A 17,015-nucleotide genomic window follows, 5' to 3' on the forward strand; every position below is an offset into this window, starting at 1 on the left:
CCATCAACCTCTAATTACACTTTCTTGGTACTCTGAATTTTCATAATGGATTTGTCTAAACAAAGAATCCTGGCAAGAACATGACTGCTTTTGACCTTCCTACATTTTTGGGCATGTCTGAATTCACATAAAAAGAGTTCTCCCAAAGGCTAAAGGTGCATAAGTCATAATGTATTTGTCTATAATATCTGTGTTCCAGAAAGCTCTGGAGAACTGACCAGAGAGGCAAGGGGAGCCCAGCTCATGATGTAGTACTTGGTTCTTATATTTGATTCCCCACCTAGCACAGACAGGCTGATTTCCTCACATATAAAACAGAAGGGATTACGAACCTTATGTCAGCCCAAGAGGCTACCAAAGGAAGATGTAGGAGTGTGCAGACCAACTCAGCACAGTCTTTTTCACTCAGATGTTTGGACAAGAATGAATTGCTGTGAAAGGCCTCTCCAAAGAAGCTTTGGTTCCCACCCCCACTCTCTTTATTTCTCCCCAATTCTCCCAAGAAAATATGAATAGACTGTCATAAGGCTGTATGTATGTCAGGACCACTATCTGCCTCAAAGAGAGCGCTATTATAATTGGTAATGGTTCTAATTACTGCTCCATGTTATGGATTAAAATTTTGTTAGCTCAGGTAAGGCTTTTTGCTTTGCTGATAAAGGTTATTCCATAAATAGAGTGAATGACACTGAGCCACTACTAAGATATTCAAGCATATATAATTCAGTCCTTTAGAATTAAAGCATATAACTCATTCAGCGATATTTTCTAAGCACTATCAGTGTGTAAGGCACTGTGGTTAAATGTGGGGATAGATAGTCTCTGCTCTTAAGGAGACAAGGATAAAAACCCCTATTAAACCAATAAGACTCTCATGACTTGTCTACCTCTACGAAGGCATGTGTTCGAACATGTACTCATGAAGTCTGTCAATCAACTGTCATCAGAAGACAAGTTCCTCAAATACTGATCTCTGCCCCTACTTTGGTAACTCATTCCAGCAGACACTTAATACTGCTTATGGATAAATACAGATGGTCTGAGATGAATATTGCAGCAACGTAAGGAAAACTTCACCCACCTGTTAAGACACACCTTGTCGATCAGGCACTGTTTTATGTGTATGAGCGTGGATGAGAAGACCATTGTGAAGCCAAATCTTTCTATCTGTATTGTCTGCTCTGCTTGCCAGGCCCGTTAAGGGCTCCTGGTTCTGTCTTCCCGTATTCTGAATTTGAGGATACCTTTATTTATTCAAATGAAGGCACCCCCATTTTTCACTTCTAAAAACCAACTGGCCCTTCCCTGCCACTTTTATTTTCCTATAGCCTTTCTTTCATTTCATTGCCCAGCAGTCTGCAATGTGATGGAAACATTTAAAATAAGAAAGTAAGATTATGTGGACTGAATTTCCCTTTTGCCCTCCCAGTTCCATTTGGTGGATATGCTTTTATCAGCATGTGATAAATATTTCATATAGAAACTGTCACTTGGAATTTAATCTTCGCAGTTTCACTGAAACCACTGAAAAGCATTTGGGAAAATCAGACCTACATTACAACAAGTACCATATGCCAAGAGCCTGCAGATTAGCAAAGCCTCAGGAGTCAGCATGGAGGAGACCAGAGAACAGAACTGCCTGGAAGAGGGGCCAGTGGCTGCTCCCTCGCTGCACATGTAGAGATCTGAAACCAAACTGTACCACGTCTCCATCATTTCAGCACTTGAGATTTTAAGAGATGTGTGGAAAAAAAAAAAACAAGCCAGAGCGTGGATGCAGCTACATTCATTGAACATTGACCATGGGCCGGGCACCATGCTGCATGCTTCACACACACATTTCTTTGTCTTCTTGCATCCCAACAAGGAGGTAACCAGAGAAATGAGTGCCACAGGAAGTCATTTCCCTAAGTTCATAAAGCTAGGGAGCAACAACCAGGATCTGAAACCACTCCTGACTCCCTGGTCCCGTGCCCTCATGTCTCTTTGTGGAGTAAGGAAATGTGAACACATAGTTTAACAGCCTTGTTTCGTACAGTTGGAATTCACCTTATCGGACCAGCTTTTGTTTTCAGCTTAGTCTTGCAGAGCTAATAAATGCGCTAATTTCCAGAAGGAGTTCCTGGCTTCCTTTCTGGTAAAGGAGGTGGCCATGTCCTCAGCCAGAGCAGGATCTTTGAGGGCCCGAGTGCTGGTTACTGAAAGGGAACTCGAACGGCCTTGCTGATTTTCAGAGGGTGTTGGCACGTGTCATCTCCCTTTGTATTCAGAAACGTGCTAACAATTATCAGAAGACTTCCAGTCAGAGGGGCCAAGGCTGCTTGGGCCAGGAGTAAGAGGCACAGCCTGGGCTAGCACTGGTCCTCCTGAGTTTCAGGCTAAAATCATCCTCTGTGTCTTCCTATCAAGCTATCTTGACACTATGAAGCATTAATGGAGTGCTTACTGTATCTATAAGGCCCTGGGAGTATCACAGTGAACAAGAAAACAACCTCGTCTCTTGGGGCGCCTAGGTGGCTCAGTCGGTTGAGCGACCGATTTCGGCTCAGGTAATGATCTGTCGGTTCATGAGTTCAAGCCCCGTGTCAGGCCCTGTGCTGATAGCTCGGAGCCTGGAGCGTGCTTCGGATTCTGTGCCCCCCTCTCTCTCCACCCACCCCTACTTGTGCTCTGTCTCTGTCTTTCAAAAATGAATAAACATAAAAAAAAAAATAAAAAAAGAAAACAACCCCGTCTCCCTGGAAGGTCAGAGGCTAAGGGCAGACAAGACTCACTAACATGCCATTGCAATGCCATGTCAATGCTGTGGAGTCACACTTCAGTGCTCTGGTGGCTCAGAGGACAAGATTTGGGCAGGCAAGAAAGAAGGAGGAAGGGTATTCAAGGCCTTCCCGTGGGGAGCTGGTGAACGCAGAAAGGTGTTCACTGGGCGTGTGCTGTGTGCCTGTGCAGTGCTGGTCCAACAGCACCCCACCCCCGCAAGGATCCTGCAATTTGGCTTCAGAGAGACTGAGCTGCACAGGCAGGATATAAAGTAGGACTGTCCATGGGACAGGCTCTGGAGGCACAGAAACAGGCAGGAGCAAGCAGTTTTCCTAACAGATCCAGAAACTGCCCAGAATAGAGGAGAGTGGTCAGTGTCTGGTAGGGAAACATGGACTCAGTTTTAAAACACATTTCCAGTAAGAATTCTTCAGTGTTATAAAAAACATGGATAGCTATGCAGACAACTGCACACCTTACCCAGCAGCTGAGAGCGGAAAAACAAAGCAAAACACTGAGCTTGGCAATGCTCAGAACCTAGTTCAAAGCAAGGGGAACATTCCCTTTTGCCTTTTCTCCGGGTGTCCCCTTTCCCATCCCACTCTGGCTTGGAGGACCGTTGGGTCCCAGTGAAGAAAACCTCATTAGTAAGTGAGGTACGTACAGTCTGTGAATGTACAGAACAGCGGGCTCTGTGCACAGTTCACAGGCCTCCTGACGTCACCATGACCCAGGTAACGTTCCTGCCATCACTGGGTATTAAAAGCTTTCACAAAGTACAGCCAAAGGGTTTTCTCGAATCGGCTCCACTGCTGAGGCTGACAACGAAGCACGAACATTACATAACCCAGCATTACGTAACCTAGCTACGCCCCCACACTCAACAAAACATGCTGTCTGTGAGCTCAGGGGAGTTCGGGTTTCTTTTTAAAGTCAATTCAGTAAACAGAGGAGGTCAGTGACATAACTCACCTTTGGTCAAAATCCAACATTCCCAGGGATGTTTCTGGGACCTACCAATCATTACCAATTAGTTTCAGGATCAGGGAATGTCCGGTGTGAGAGAGGCCTCAGAGGGTCATGGAGCACCTCCCTCCTCACTCACAGGGGGAGCTGCCTGCCTACTAACGGTGGGTGGGAGCAGACCCCAGGTCTGCTGGCTCCTGGGCCACCCAGCATTTAGTGACTGAGTTTTCACTGAGCTCCAGAGGCATGTCCAATTGCTCCGTGTAGGCAATTCTGGAATGTACTCACTTATTAGTGAGATGCAATAATCTGCTGAAAGAAACCCCAAGTCCAATCTCGACAAGGCAGTTAAACTTAGGATTCATAAACAAATTCTTATGCTGCTAGAGATCTTGGAAACCAATGTACCCAAATCCTTACTTTTTTACAGATGAGGCCTAAAGGGTCATGGACTTCCTGGTGATGCTACTGCTAATTTCTGAGACTGAGGAGAATCTTTGTGGCCTCTGGTTGGTGCTATTTTCACTGCATTAAGAAGTTGAGATGGGTGGGGAGAAGTATCTCTTAGGCTGTATGAAGGGGAAATGTTCGAGGAAAAGAAAAAGACTTAAAATACTGATTTAATGTGCACTATCATTACTGAATAAAACTAAGATTATTACAGTGCCACATCTTAGAGAATAGAGTCTTTTGATTATTTACCACGGACCAATTCATGATACGACAGCCTTCATTACCAGACTGGGGAAGAGAGAAAATTTCTGATGTGTTTGGCTTTGGTATTTTAAAAGCAAAGCAAGTACAAAACTAACATTAACTTCAGAATGGTATTCCTTTGCCTTTAGTAGAAAAATTGAATGATGGTAATATTTTAAGAGAAATTAAATAACATGACCAAGGCCAGAGGGCTAGTGAGTAAGTGTTAGGATTTTAGTTTAGGTGTATGTTACTCAAAACCTCTTCTCTTGGCTACCATTCCTATTACATCTCTGCATAAAAACAACAATAGTTTTTTAACACTGAGAGATGTATAAGGAGGAGGTATCTTTCCAACAGCACCAATGAATCTAGCCTTCATGTATATATACCAGTGAAACACATCAAATTTATAAAAATCCAACTGCAGATACCAAGTGCTCAGAAAGGAGTGCATTTTCTTATCCATACGCTGGGCGTGGGAGCACACTGGCTTCCCGCCACCAGAGAGGATGTGGTATAGAAACACAAACATAAATGGGGTGAATCCCTCGGACCCCCCCCCCCCTCCGCCCCCTTCCTAGAAGGTGTGAAACTGTTCCTTAGTCATCTTGGGACAAGATCTTCTGCATAAGCATGGCTGAAATTAACTGATTACTTGAAAGGACAACCCCAGCAGCGAGGCATCAAAAGGTTTCCAGTGAAGGGCACTCGAGTGTTACTGCTTGTCAGGAAAAGCACATTTGGAGCTGCAACCTTCAGATCTACGGGGAAATTCTGAGCAAACACTTCTTAAATAAGGTGGCTGAACTTTAACATTTTCAGACTGTGGTTTCTGTATTTTTTTTTCTTTTGAAGGCAGAGAGAGAGAGAGAGGGAGATAGTTTTTTGAGAAATGATAAAGGAGATCAGCTCAGAGGGATAAACTATTCATGAGTCTACAGAAGAGAGACTGTTACCTTCTAATACAAATTCTAAATGAGCAATTAGAAAAGGAAACCTACATCTCGCCTTGTTTTCCTATCTCCCATGTCTTATTTGCTTCTGTAAAGATCAGACCACCCACAGTTTGATCTCTCTTCTAAGAACTGGCCAAAAAAGTGAGAAGACATGTGGGCCCACCATTCTCCTAATTGTGTGTTCTCAGGGAGTTATTCAAACACACTCAGTCTGAATTTCCTCATCTAACACATGAGGAAAACAGTATCTTTCTCACAAGGCCGCTGTGAGAAACTGAAACATGTTCTAAGGGCTTAGTACGTAGTCTCAGTGCCTAAAGAGGACACAATGAACCACACTGACAACAAGCACACCTCATCACCACCACCACCACCACCACCACCACCACCACCACCACCCGCATCACCTTCATCAATATTCATATATAAAATCATCTTTTTACATATATGGTAAATTAGGCACATAAACAGCTACCCCAAGGTCCCATAGTAAGCTCCTCTCAGAGCTTAGATCGACAACTTCCACTTCTTGCCTAGAACATCAATGTACTTTCTGCTTCAGAGTTGATGGTATCTACTTCCACTTTAGATACTTTAGCAACAAAAATAGTTCTTTAGGGAATTCAAGAGTGAACAGCTCTCGTAGGCTCAACGGGAGAAGGATAATAATGAAACCCGTGCAAAGCTTTCTATAAATAGCGTTACTGCTGCCTTCTTCAGGAGCTCTTCTGCACACGCAAATATGAAAAAGAACAATTGCTGTATATGAAAAAATGCAGAGGTGGGATAGGCTTCTTCTAGAAAGAACCCGGAATCTTGTTTTATGCATGTCAGCCTTGGAAGACTCAAGCAAATTTGCTGGGCAATCTCCATCAGAGAGGCATTTCTTCCACAGGAATGCTAACTGTGGGAATACTATCGTCCCAGACTCAAGGATGTACTGGAATTTCCAGAAAATGCAGAGAAATTGGTTTCAATCCTTGTATGAAGAAGTCTTTTTTTTTATAGCTGTAGAGGAACTATATATTGAACAGGCTGAAAAAAAATGTCACATGTAGGCCAAGCTATAAAAGTAATCATCCCTTCTCATCTGACAGGGGGTTGGGGAATCTTTCATTCACATTGAAAGAATTCAGATATCCAAAAGATACAGGGTTCACTCAGGGGGCAACTGAGTCATTGTATATAAATTCATGTTGATTTCCTGAGGATTTTTATTGAAGTCCAAGATAGAGTACTTAAATCTCCTTTGCTTCTGACTGTTTTATTAGTTTTTAAATATGTAGATAGATCTTTTGATCTAATCTTAGTTGACCTATATAGACACAAGGAAAGTATTGCTGGGGTACCCTATCAGAGTCCATATATTTCTGTTCTATTAGATGAACAAATAGGTATGATCTGGATTGAAGAGAAAAGGTTTGTCTCCCAAGAATCAAACTGAGAAAGAACTTCTACAAGGTTCTGATGGACTTCAAAATTCCATTCCCAACTCTGCTTCCAAAAAGCTCATAAAGTCAATTCATAATTACATGGCATAGAGTGGGTGCTTGATAAATATCTAGGGAAAGAAACTGTGGGCACGGAATTACAAAATATACAGTGTCATTTGATTTATCTCACAGATTGCGTTTCATGCAGCTGAGAAGCCATCCAGGGAGCAGGGAAAAGTCCAATCAAGAAGAAACTAGTATCAACATTAAGGTGGGGCTTGAGGAAAGCATTTTAATCCTTTTCTTGCCTATCAAGTTATCATATTATTGCTCTTGAATTGCTACTTAATTTTCTTTGAAAGAAAATGTTTTGTTCAGAGATATGCTCTAGTACTGGTGATGTATATTCTATCAGAAAGGAATGCTAAGAGCAGAGGTGCTAGCGACATTAATAAAATAATTCAATTTTCTGACTTTCCTTGTGGCAGAGAGGTTAGACCAAGAGAAGTTTTTGAAATTTATGATGGTATAAATACATAGCTGGCTTACAACTTTGCTTATCTATAGCCTAAACTCTAGTGAGTTAAGATCTTAGCAAAGATTGGTCAAGGAATGCAAAGCATAGAGTAGTTTACTAAAAAAAATATATCAGTAAGTTTCTGCGAATAAAGAAGGGGACAGATATTTATGTGAAATGTTAGACCATGGAATTTTAGAAATGGAAGTAGGCTTAGAAATTGGACTATAATCTTCTGATTTTACAGATAAGAAACTGAAGGCTCACAGATATAAATTCACTTGTTCAAGCTTCAGACGACTTAAGCCTCCTATGTTTAAATACCAATGTCTGAAGCATTTAATTTTATTTTTCCCAGTTAAGAAAAAAAAATGGATGACTAGCTATAATTCTTTTGTTGGGGGTCGGGGGGGTGGGGAGATATTTTTTATTATTTATGGTGAAAAAAAGCACCATAAAATTAACAATCCTGAACTTTATTTATTTACTTATTTATTTAGTAGGCTTCGTGCCTAGCACAGAGCCCAATGCAGGGCTTGAGCTCATGACCCTGAGATCAAGACTGAGCTGAGATCAAGAGTTAGACGCTCAATAGACTGAGCCACTCAGATGCCCCGAGATATCACTTCTAAGTTAAGTTTTAACTACTACATGGGGCACTAAAATGGATGTTGCAGTGACTGGTGGTGAAAGAAGACAGACATCATTCATGAACTTCTCATTTCATGACATGCACACTAAAAATATTATTGGTGGACATTTCTCTAGAACGGTCATGTGAAGACTAAACCATAAAATAGTAAACAAAAGTAAAAAAAAATTTGGTTTCAGAGACTCTCATCTATCACCACCCAAACGCCAATAAACTGGGCAAATTGCTTTTAGTGACTGACAAAGTAATTAGGTGCAAGCTAAGAAACGGTGAAAATGCTTCCTCTCACATAGAAATGCTGGCTACCAGTAAGATCAACCTCTTTCCTACTATTTCTAATGGCTGTATGGAGTCTGTTCTTAACTGCTTACCACTGAGATTTACTCTTTATGTTTTGAGGAGGGGGGCATGTGAGCGGGAGGAAGGGGCAGAGGGAGAGGGACAGAGAGAGGGAAAATCTTAAGCAGGCTCCATGCCCAGTGCAGAGCCCCATTCTGGGATCATGACCTGATCTGAAATCAAGAGTTGGATGCTCAACCAACTAAGCCACCCAGGCGCCCCTATAACTGCAGTTTCATACATTCATTACTTGAACCATTTTATTATAAAAAGCCCTAGTTTGGTGGGGCGTTGCTCCCCTGCTGGTCAGCTGCATCCCTGTTGCCAGCAGGGTCCAGCTTAGGACGGTGCTGGAGCTATCGTGGGTGCTGGTGGGAGGAGTGCTCTGGTGGCAGCACCCACAGTTGGCAGATTTCGAGTTCAGGAGAGGTGTACCATTTCACTTTCCTACCAGCAACATATGCAGTGATCTAGTTTCTCTGCATCCTCACCTGCCTCTGGTGTTCTCACTGTTTTTCATTTTAGCCAATCTGAATACGGTTCTAGTTTTAGGGGATCTGAACTACACTTGTTATTAGGCTTTCCTGGACAGCACAAAGTGGACACAAGCATGGTCTCCTGATACTCGTTTCATTTACAGAAGAGTGGCTGTAGTCTTGTGGCTCAGACTAAAATCCAAAAATTATAGAGATGTGGATACCCACTGTCTCTTGAAGCACTTTCTGGTTGATCTGTAATCAAGCCATTGGTTTCAATATGGATGACAGCTCATCCTGTAGAACCTGACTTGGCCATAGCTGGAATCCACTGGTTGCCTTCCACCTCTATGATACCACACCCACGATACCTCTCCTGTTGGTTCTGTGCTGCTTCAAAATACTAAGCTCATGTTTGAGATGCAGCCATCTCCCCCAATTCCTCCTGTCCATCCTGATGTGCATTTAAAAAAAAAAACTGCCCTTTTATGATGTTCCTGATGTTCTCATCAAGCCCATGAGTTTAGCTCAAAGCAGTATTCAACGATTTCAAGAGAAGTTTTTATTTTTGTTCTGACACAAGTTAGAGAGAAATGCATATTCAGGGATTTTTTTTTTTTTTTTTTTTTTTGCCAGATAATAGGAGAGATTACAAAGTACAAGTTTAGCTGGGATTCTGCCTGGTAGAGAGAAGTTGCTTTCAAGAACAAAATCACCTCAATGGTCTATGTACAAAAGTGAATGGGAAGCCATTTCCTTTGCCTGGCTATGCATGACCACCTAAAAATAGGATTGAACACAAATACATCTTTAGTTGGGTTGTCTTCAGCTGTGCCAAATCAGATTTTCATTCTTGGGCATCAGAAATTGGAAGGAATTGGGGCACCTGGCTGGCTCAGTTAAGCAAGTGTCTGACTTCAGCTCAGGTCATGATCTCATGGTTTGTGAGTTCTGAGCCCCATGTCAGGCTCTGTGCCGACAGCTTGGGGCCTGGAACCTGCTTTGGATTCTGTGTCTCCCTCTCTCTCTGACCCTCCCTCAAGATAAATAAGTATTAAAAAAAAAGATATTGGAAAGAACTACTCCATGTCTGTATATCTTGTATTACAGCTCACATCGACCATGTCATTACAGAGACTAAAGATGAAAGATACTAGAAACCCTGATCATTTCAGAAAACTAATTAAAGAAAAACTTAACTGCAGCTCCTGATAGTGAAATTCCTTCAGGTATCCTTGAGGTGCCCTTTAAGGAAAATGAGGCCGACAATCCCATGCCATGCAGTGACTGGTACACATCTATAGTGTTTTGATGGTGCCCTTTATCTGCAAATGAATGAGAAGCCCGCTTGGATTTGTCCTGTGTGTGACAAAAAAGCTGCCCATGAAAGTCTAATTTTAGATGGGCTTTTTATGGGAATTCTCAATGACTGTTCTGATGTGGATGAGATCGGATTCCAAGAAGATGGTTCTTGGTGTCCAATGAGACAGAAGAAAAGAAGTGACGAAAGTATCCAGCAAGCATGTATAAAAATAAAAATTCCAAGTGTCTTCATAAGCCTTGTTCAGTGACTGTAGTCAGTGAGGTAAGCAGGAAGAAGGGGGATGTTACTGACCTAACACTAGAAAGCCTTCCCCAGGAAGAGGAAGCCCCTCTTGCCAACACAAAAGGCATCCTGATGTCAGAAGCACAAAGCAGCCCCAGCAAAGGGGTTCTCATGTCCCAGCCATCTTTTGTACGGGTGCCTAGTGTGACATTGGTTGACGCTGCTGTTATTTCGCCTTCACTAACAGACTGCTCAGTGCTATTCCACCATGTGCCAATATAAAGCATGTCATCAGATCTGCCAGGTCTGGATTTTTCTCCTCATATTCCACTTGATCCCTAGTATTGTCCTCTTATCTTTTTGGAGAGTCTCACCTCACCTTTAACAGCAAGAGCACATCTGTCACCACCACCAGCCCTCATGAAAGCAATATTCATGTTAGTTCAACCAGCAGCTGACTGACACAGGGGTCATCACCAGCAGTGGAAGGAACATTCCTGACACCATCTCCTCACTGGACTAAAGGAAGACTCAGCCGATTCCAGGAGCCATTCATTGAAACTGCTCTTTCTTGGGTGGAAGGTTCTGTGGGAATGTGGGAAGCTTTTTTTTTTTTTTTGAAAACAATTAACTTTGATATTTACCGAAACGTCAAATGGATTCTTTTGCTTTTGGAGAGATGAACACAGATGAATGAAGGATTTTTTCTTATTCATGCTGTACTCTAAGCATCAAATACATTCAGCCATAACTGCATCTTCTTGAGAAATGGATTTCAATTTCATAAGTTACTGGATGGATTCTATGAATCAGTTTAAAACTTTTTTGTTGTAAAAACAGCAATGAAGTTATATAAATATTCAGGTAAAGACTTTTTTCTTATGAGAAAAAAAGACATAATCAATGTTTCCAAACTGAAAGCAACTTTGTTTAACTGGATGTGAAGGAAAAATATATGTAAAAAAGTTGTTTGTCAAAAACCAAACCAAAGCAAACCAAGCCCCTCCTGCAAAGCCATCACTGGCTTAAGAATGACTAATGTGGTATAAAATTGTTATCACTGGGGCATTTGGGTGGCTCAGTTGGATGAACATAGAACTCGATTTTAGCTCAGGTCATGATCTTGGGGTCATGGGATTGAGCCCTGCACCGGGAGAGGGAGAGCTGCACACTCAGCATGGATTCTTTCTATCTCTCTCTTTCTCTCCCTCCGCCCCTCTCTCCTGCTCAAGCTCTCCCTAAAATGAAAAAAAAAAAAAAAAAAAAAAATCCTTCCTTCAGGAAAGTATTAGAAAAAAAAATTGTTGTCACTGAAAAGCTGCTGGCAAGGCTGGTATGACTCCAGAACCTTGTTGTCACCCAGCATGTAAAATTACCTACCACAGCAACAAATACTTCATTGAAATGCTGAAGTTACACTTGAACCTCCTTTTGTGGGATGCATTCCTTATCAGCGCATGTACAACCATCCCTGGTAGGGGAAGCAAACATTTGGATGTAAATTTAGTGCTAAATCTGCTAGCCTAGTTAAGGTGGTGGTTGGGAACCTCTCAATAGGGAATAGTTGTTCCTTTCCTAGAGATTGTGGTTTTACTTGGTTAACTGGGTTAAGAAAAGAGTCAATCACAAACGCATGCGTACAAACACACACACACACATATACACACCCCTTCTGTTATGTAGGTGTGTTGCTACCCGAGAACCTAGAGCCTGGTCTTCATGGTATGCATCATGGGATGCACTCTGATAAACAGTGAGAATGTCGCGTAGCTGGAAACAAACCCAAACTGTGCACAGATATATTAGTCTTCACCAGGTTTCAAGAAAAAGTTGCTATACATTTAGGCTGTAGCTAAGAATTCCTAAAGTCACAACCTTAATTTGCATATCCAAGGAAATTTTGTCAACGTATACAAACATTGGTCTGGCCTCCTTGCTGTAGTTATAGTTTCCCACCCTCGGCTGTTTCTTCCATGTCTCCTCTCACAGACATGTGGCTATTTAGCTGGGTATATAACAAAGGCGATAACTCTATTTCAGAATGTTTGGAAAATACTTTCACTATGACGACCACCAATCTCTATGAACTACACAGGGGAAGAGGGCCCCTTGGTGGTAGCAATGTTGCGGGTCTGGAGAGGGGTGACCTCAAGTAGCAAAGGTGTAGAGCATGGAAGCAGTGATAGAAAATAAGGCTCTGGTTGTTCAAAATCCAAAGGGGCATGACAAACTATAATGAGTGGGAATGATTAACTGAGGGCTAATTCTAATCAGTGCCTTATCAAAAGGAATACCGTCAGAACAGCAAAATGGAAAAAAAGAACCAAGATGACCTTCTTGTTCTTATTTCTGATATGCAACATCTAAGGGGCCTTTTGTAACCTCTGAGGTAGAAAGTCCTTGAGTACTTCTTTGCTGTCCAGATTGTGTGAGACCTTTTTGCCCAACCCTACACATATATAGTCCATCTTTTGGGCATCCTTTTTGGCACCATCTGGCACATACACAGAAGGCCTCTCCAACTTTTTGATCCTGCTTGGGAAGCAGACAGGGAAGGTAGGGTTAGTGGGGGCTAGTCCAGAACCTGCTTTCAGCAGAGAGGAAATACTCATACAAGCTGCCAGGATCAATCTGTCTTTACAGGACCATTTTATATGGAAATAATGGGAATTTAAGAAAGGTAAAAGGATGCCTCTACTAGTTATGGGATATGAGATGATACTTGTCTCTGGAAAGACTGGGGACTGATAGACTAGATTATAATTTTCAGGGGACAGTTGGTCCAAGAATGTCAAAGAAAGAACAAGTGTACGTCAGGTTTCTATTCAGTGGGCCATAATTATGGAGAGGGAGCAAAAGGAGTCTGACTTGGTCATAATGGAGGAAAAACAATCTGCCATCCCACTTCTTGAAATGAGAGTAATCCTCAGGAGTGGTGTGCAGGACTAATGAGAAATACTGATGCCAACTAGCACCCTCCAGGGTTGCCACAATGAGACGGGATCTCTGAGCGTTAAGGATACGAAAGAAGAAAGACCTCTGAGGAGATGCTAAGCTGGGCTGATGTCCTTAAATACCTGGGGAACAAAACCGGGGAATGACTTAATCTTTATCCTTCAGTTTCTACTGACTTAGGAGTTCATGTCCTTCAACTTCTGAGTCTGCTCTAAGCTCTAAGGCATCCAGCCTGCACCTTGGTTCTCTATCCAAAAAAGCCAGAAGAAAATCTTTGCTCAGAGACTTCTTTAAAACTTCACAATCGTATCATGTGTACAGCTGTATTGTTAGCATCACAGCTGACTGGAGGGAATGAAGAAGCATTGGCAGAAAGCAAGATCCACTGTAAAGACTGACTGGAAAGCAGGAAGAGGTAAACAGTGTCGAGAGAGGAGAGAAGTTGGATGGAGGGTTCCGCTTTGAGCACTGCCTTTAAGGATGTGTGTATGTAGCAGCTGGGAAGGTGGCCAGGGGCTTTCTTATCCATGGAAAAATGATGCTTAGATGGATATGCATCCTGGTGGATGGTCTTTGGGTCCAAGGATGCAAATGGAAGAGGGACCTGATAGAAGCATATTACCGCTCGTATCAGTTATGTCTCATTAGATTAGAGGTTAAGGGCCTTATTAGGTTTCCACCTTCCCTTTATGGTTCATTCTCTTTGAAGAAAGGTTCTGGGTAGCCAGCAAGACACCATGATTTTGGTGGCATAGACCCCTTGCCTGAGATGTGTGATCCCAGGGGCCAAACTCTTCACATATTCCTTTAGTCCACATAGGATTATTTTTTTATTTTATTTTTTTAAAGTTTATTTATTTTGAGAGAGTATACGAACAGGGGAAGGAGAGAGAGAGAGAGAGAGAGAGAGACAGACAGACAGACAGACAGAGAGAGGATCCCAAGCAGGCTCTGCACTGACAGTGCCGGGCTTGAGCCCATGAACCGTGAAACCATGACCTGAGTTGAAATCAAGAGTTGGATGCTTAACTGACTGAGCCACCCAGGCACCCTCCACAGAGGATTATTAAGAGTTTTTCTAGATACTCCCGATAACAATAGTACAATATCAAGTATATACTATGTGCCAGTATGTTCCCAAGGGCTTCACATATATTATTTGATGCTCACCATACCCATGAAGTTGAGCCTGTTCTCATCTGAATTTTACATTAGGCACCAAGAGGTTAAATATGTGGTTCAAGATCACATAGTTAGTAGCCTGAGTCAGGACTTGAACACAGGCAGGCTGGACCCAGAGCCTGTGTTCTTGCAATTAGGCATTGGTGACCATGACAGGGGAGATCCCTACCCTCACAGAAGAGGAGAAAACAGACAAGGCAATAAGGAATGTTATTTTCAGGACTGATAGATGCCATAAGGAAAATGAAAGCAGGATAAGGGACAGAATGACAGAAGGAAGGTTATTTTAGACAGTGTGGTCAGGACAGGCTTCTGTGAGAAGGTGAAATTGGAGTAAAAATCTGAGTGAAAAGGGGAATCGAGCAGTGGGAAGGTCTGGGGAGAGAGTATTCCAGGCAGAAGGTACAAAGCCTCTGCAACGGGAACAAGCCGGGGGTGTTTTGGGGACATCAAGATGGTATCTGAAATAGTGTGAGGGAGACGTAGGCAATGGAGGGCCTTTGAGGACTTCTTAAGCACTTCAGATTTTATTGCCATGGTGCTATGAAGCCTCTGGAGGGTTTTGAGCAGGGGTATAACCTGCTCTAATTTTCCTTTTAAAAAAAGATCACTCTGGCAGTGTGTGGAGAATAGATCATTCAGGAGGGAAATCAGGGAGGCAAGCTAGATGGCTATTATAGCAGCTGGTGTGAAGAAAATACGGACACTGCTTTATTTTGGGCCTTTAGGCCAAGGTCAACTCATATTAGCTTTCAGCAAGGTAGCTAGAGGAGTCAGTAACATTAACATCTCATAAGCTAACCATGGTAAATTCCTGGATTCAGGAATACTCTTGACAAGACAGGGAAGTGAACAGAAACGTTATTGACTTATAAATGGCTAATGAGTTCTCTAATGGAATAGGAATGCTTTCATTTGTCAGAACCATTCTGAGCATGAGCAGAGTCTTTAGGGATAACATAATTTTAGGCAGCACAAGTCCCCCAAGGTCAAGGAAGGTGCACTTGCCAGGCTGTCCTAGGGAGGGCGCCCTGGCCCCAGCACATGTCCCATGACTGCAGAGTTGGAGTCTGTTTTGAGCATGGATTTACTGGGGATGTGTGATGAGGGCTAGTCTAGTCTTTCTGTTCTTGAAAGGTGGTTTTAGCATTTCAAAACAGGAGAAGACACAGACAATTACATAACAGAAGAAATAGTGGCACAGAGTACTTACAGGCACCTTTTCTAAGCAGTTTCTACTCTGTGCAACTTTACACAGAAAGATGAAGCCAGCCTGTTTGGGAGACGCTTGCCAACTTCCACATAAGAAAGTGCCAAAGAATTGAATCTCTCTGAGTTTATGTGAAATAAGGACTCAGGCTGCTTGCTTTTCCAAGTTCCAGTGCTAAAGGATCCCGTAAAATTCAGCCACTGATGTCTAGGAAATGCCATTGTCCTAGAGTTTTCAAAATGACAACTCTTTTACCTGCCACTATCAGAGTGCATGCAAATGTGCAGATCAGTTTCTTTTTCTGACTCCTATTATCTTTTCATGCCCTTCCTTAAAGATCATTTCCCAGGCTTGTCCAGATGTGCCCAAGTTATTCTGTTGCTAGATAACTGTAGAACTCAAGAAGGGTTATCAGAATCTGAAAGGTTATTCTAGAAGGGACTGTTTCATCAGATTGCAAGACTTTCAAATGTGACATAAAAAGAAAACTACAGTGCATACTATAGCTTCTTCTTTTTTTTCTTTTTTGAATTGTGTTTAGAGTCAAGCATGAAGAAGGGTTAGGGATGTGTATATGTATGTCATATATTGTGATATGACATGCTGTCAGCCAAGCTGGTATCTCCTGATGATGCTAAACAAGTCCTTTCCAACAGAATAGAGGTTCCTCAAAAAATTAAAAACAGGACTACCCTATAACCCAGCAATTGCACTACTAGGTATTTATCCAAAGGATACAAAAATACTGATTTGAAGGGGCACATGCACCCCAGTGTTTATAGCAACACTATTGACAACAGCCACCATTATGGAAAGAGCCCAAATCTCCATCGACTAATGAATGGATAAAGAAAATGTGGTACACGTACACACACACACACACACACACACACACACACACACACACACACTGGAATATTACTCGGCAATGAAACAGAATGAAATCTTGCCATTTCCAACAATGTGGATGGAACCGGAGGGTATTATGCTACGCAAAATTAGTCAGAGAAAGACAAATATCATTTCACTCATATGTGGAATTTAAGAAACAAAACAGATGAACATGGGGGAGGGGAAGGAAAAGTAAGATAAAAAGAGAGGGGGAGACAAACCACCAGAGATTCTTAAATACAGAAAACAGAGGGTTGCTGGTGGGGTGCTGAGTGGGGGATGGGCTAAATGGGCAATGGGCATGAAGGAGGGCACTTGTTGGGATGAGCACTGGGTGTTACATGTTAGTGATGAATCACTAAATTCTACTTCTGAAATCATTATTACACTACATGTTAACTAACTTGGATTTAAATAAACAAAACAAAAT

The 17,015-nt window shown here is 42.2% G+C and overlaps 1 protein-coding gene and 1 pseudogene across 2 annotated transcripts in view; one reads left to right on the top strand and one right to left on the bottom strand.

Annotated features, from left to right (window-relative positions):
* LYRM4 (LYR motif containing 4) overlaps nucleotides 1-17,015 on the bottom strand; it is a 173,281-nt gene that overhangs the window by 109,864 nt on the left and 46,402 nt on the right. The window lies entirely within an intron of this gene.
* Nucleotides 9,821-11,019, top strand: LOC124528723 (E3 SUMO-protein ligase PIAS2-like; annotated as a pseudogene).

This window comes from Lynx rufus, unplaced genomic scaffold (assembly GCF_022079265.1).
Source record: "Lynx rufus isolate CCGP_SWC_20201006 ecotype Redwood Valley unplaced genomic scaffold, mLynRuf1.p SCAF_6, whole genome shotgun sequence".
In the NCBI taxonomy this organism is placed as follows: Eukaryota; Metazoa; Chordata; class Mammalia; order Carnivora; family Felidae; genus Lynx; species Lynx rufus.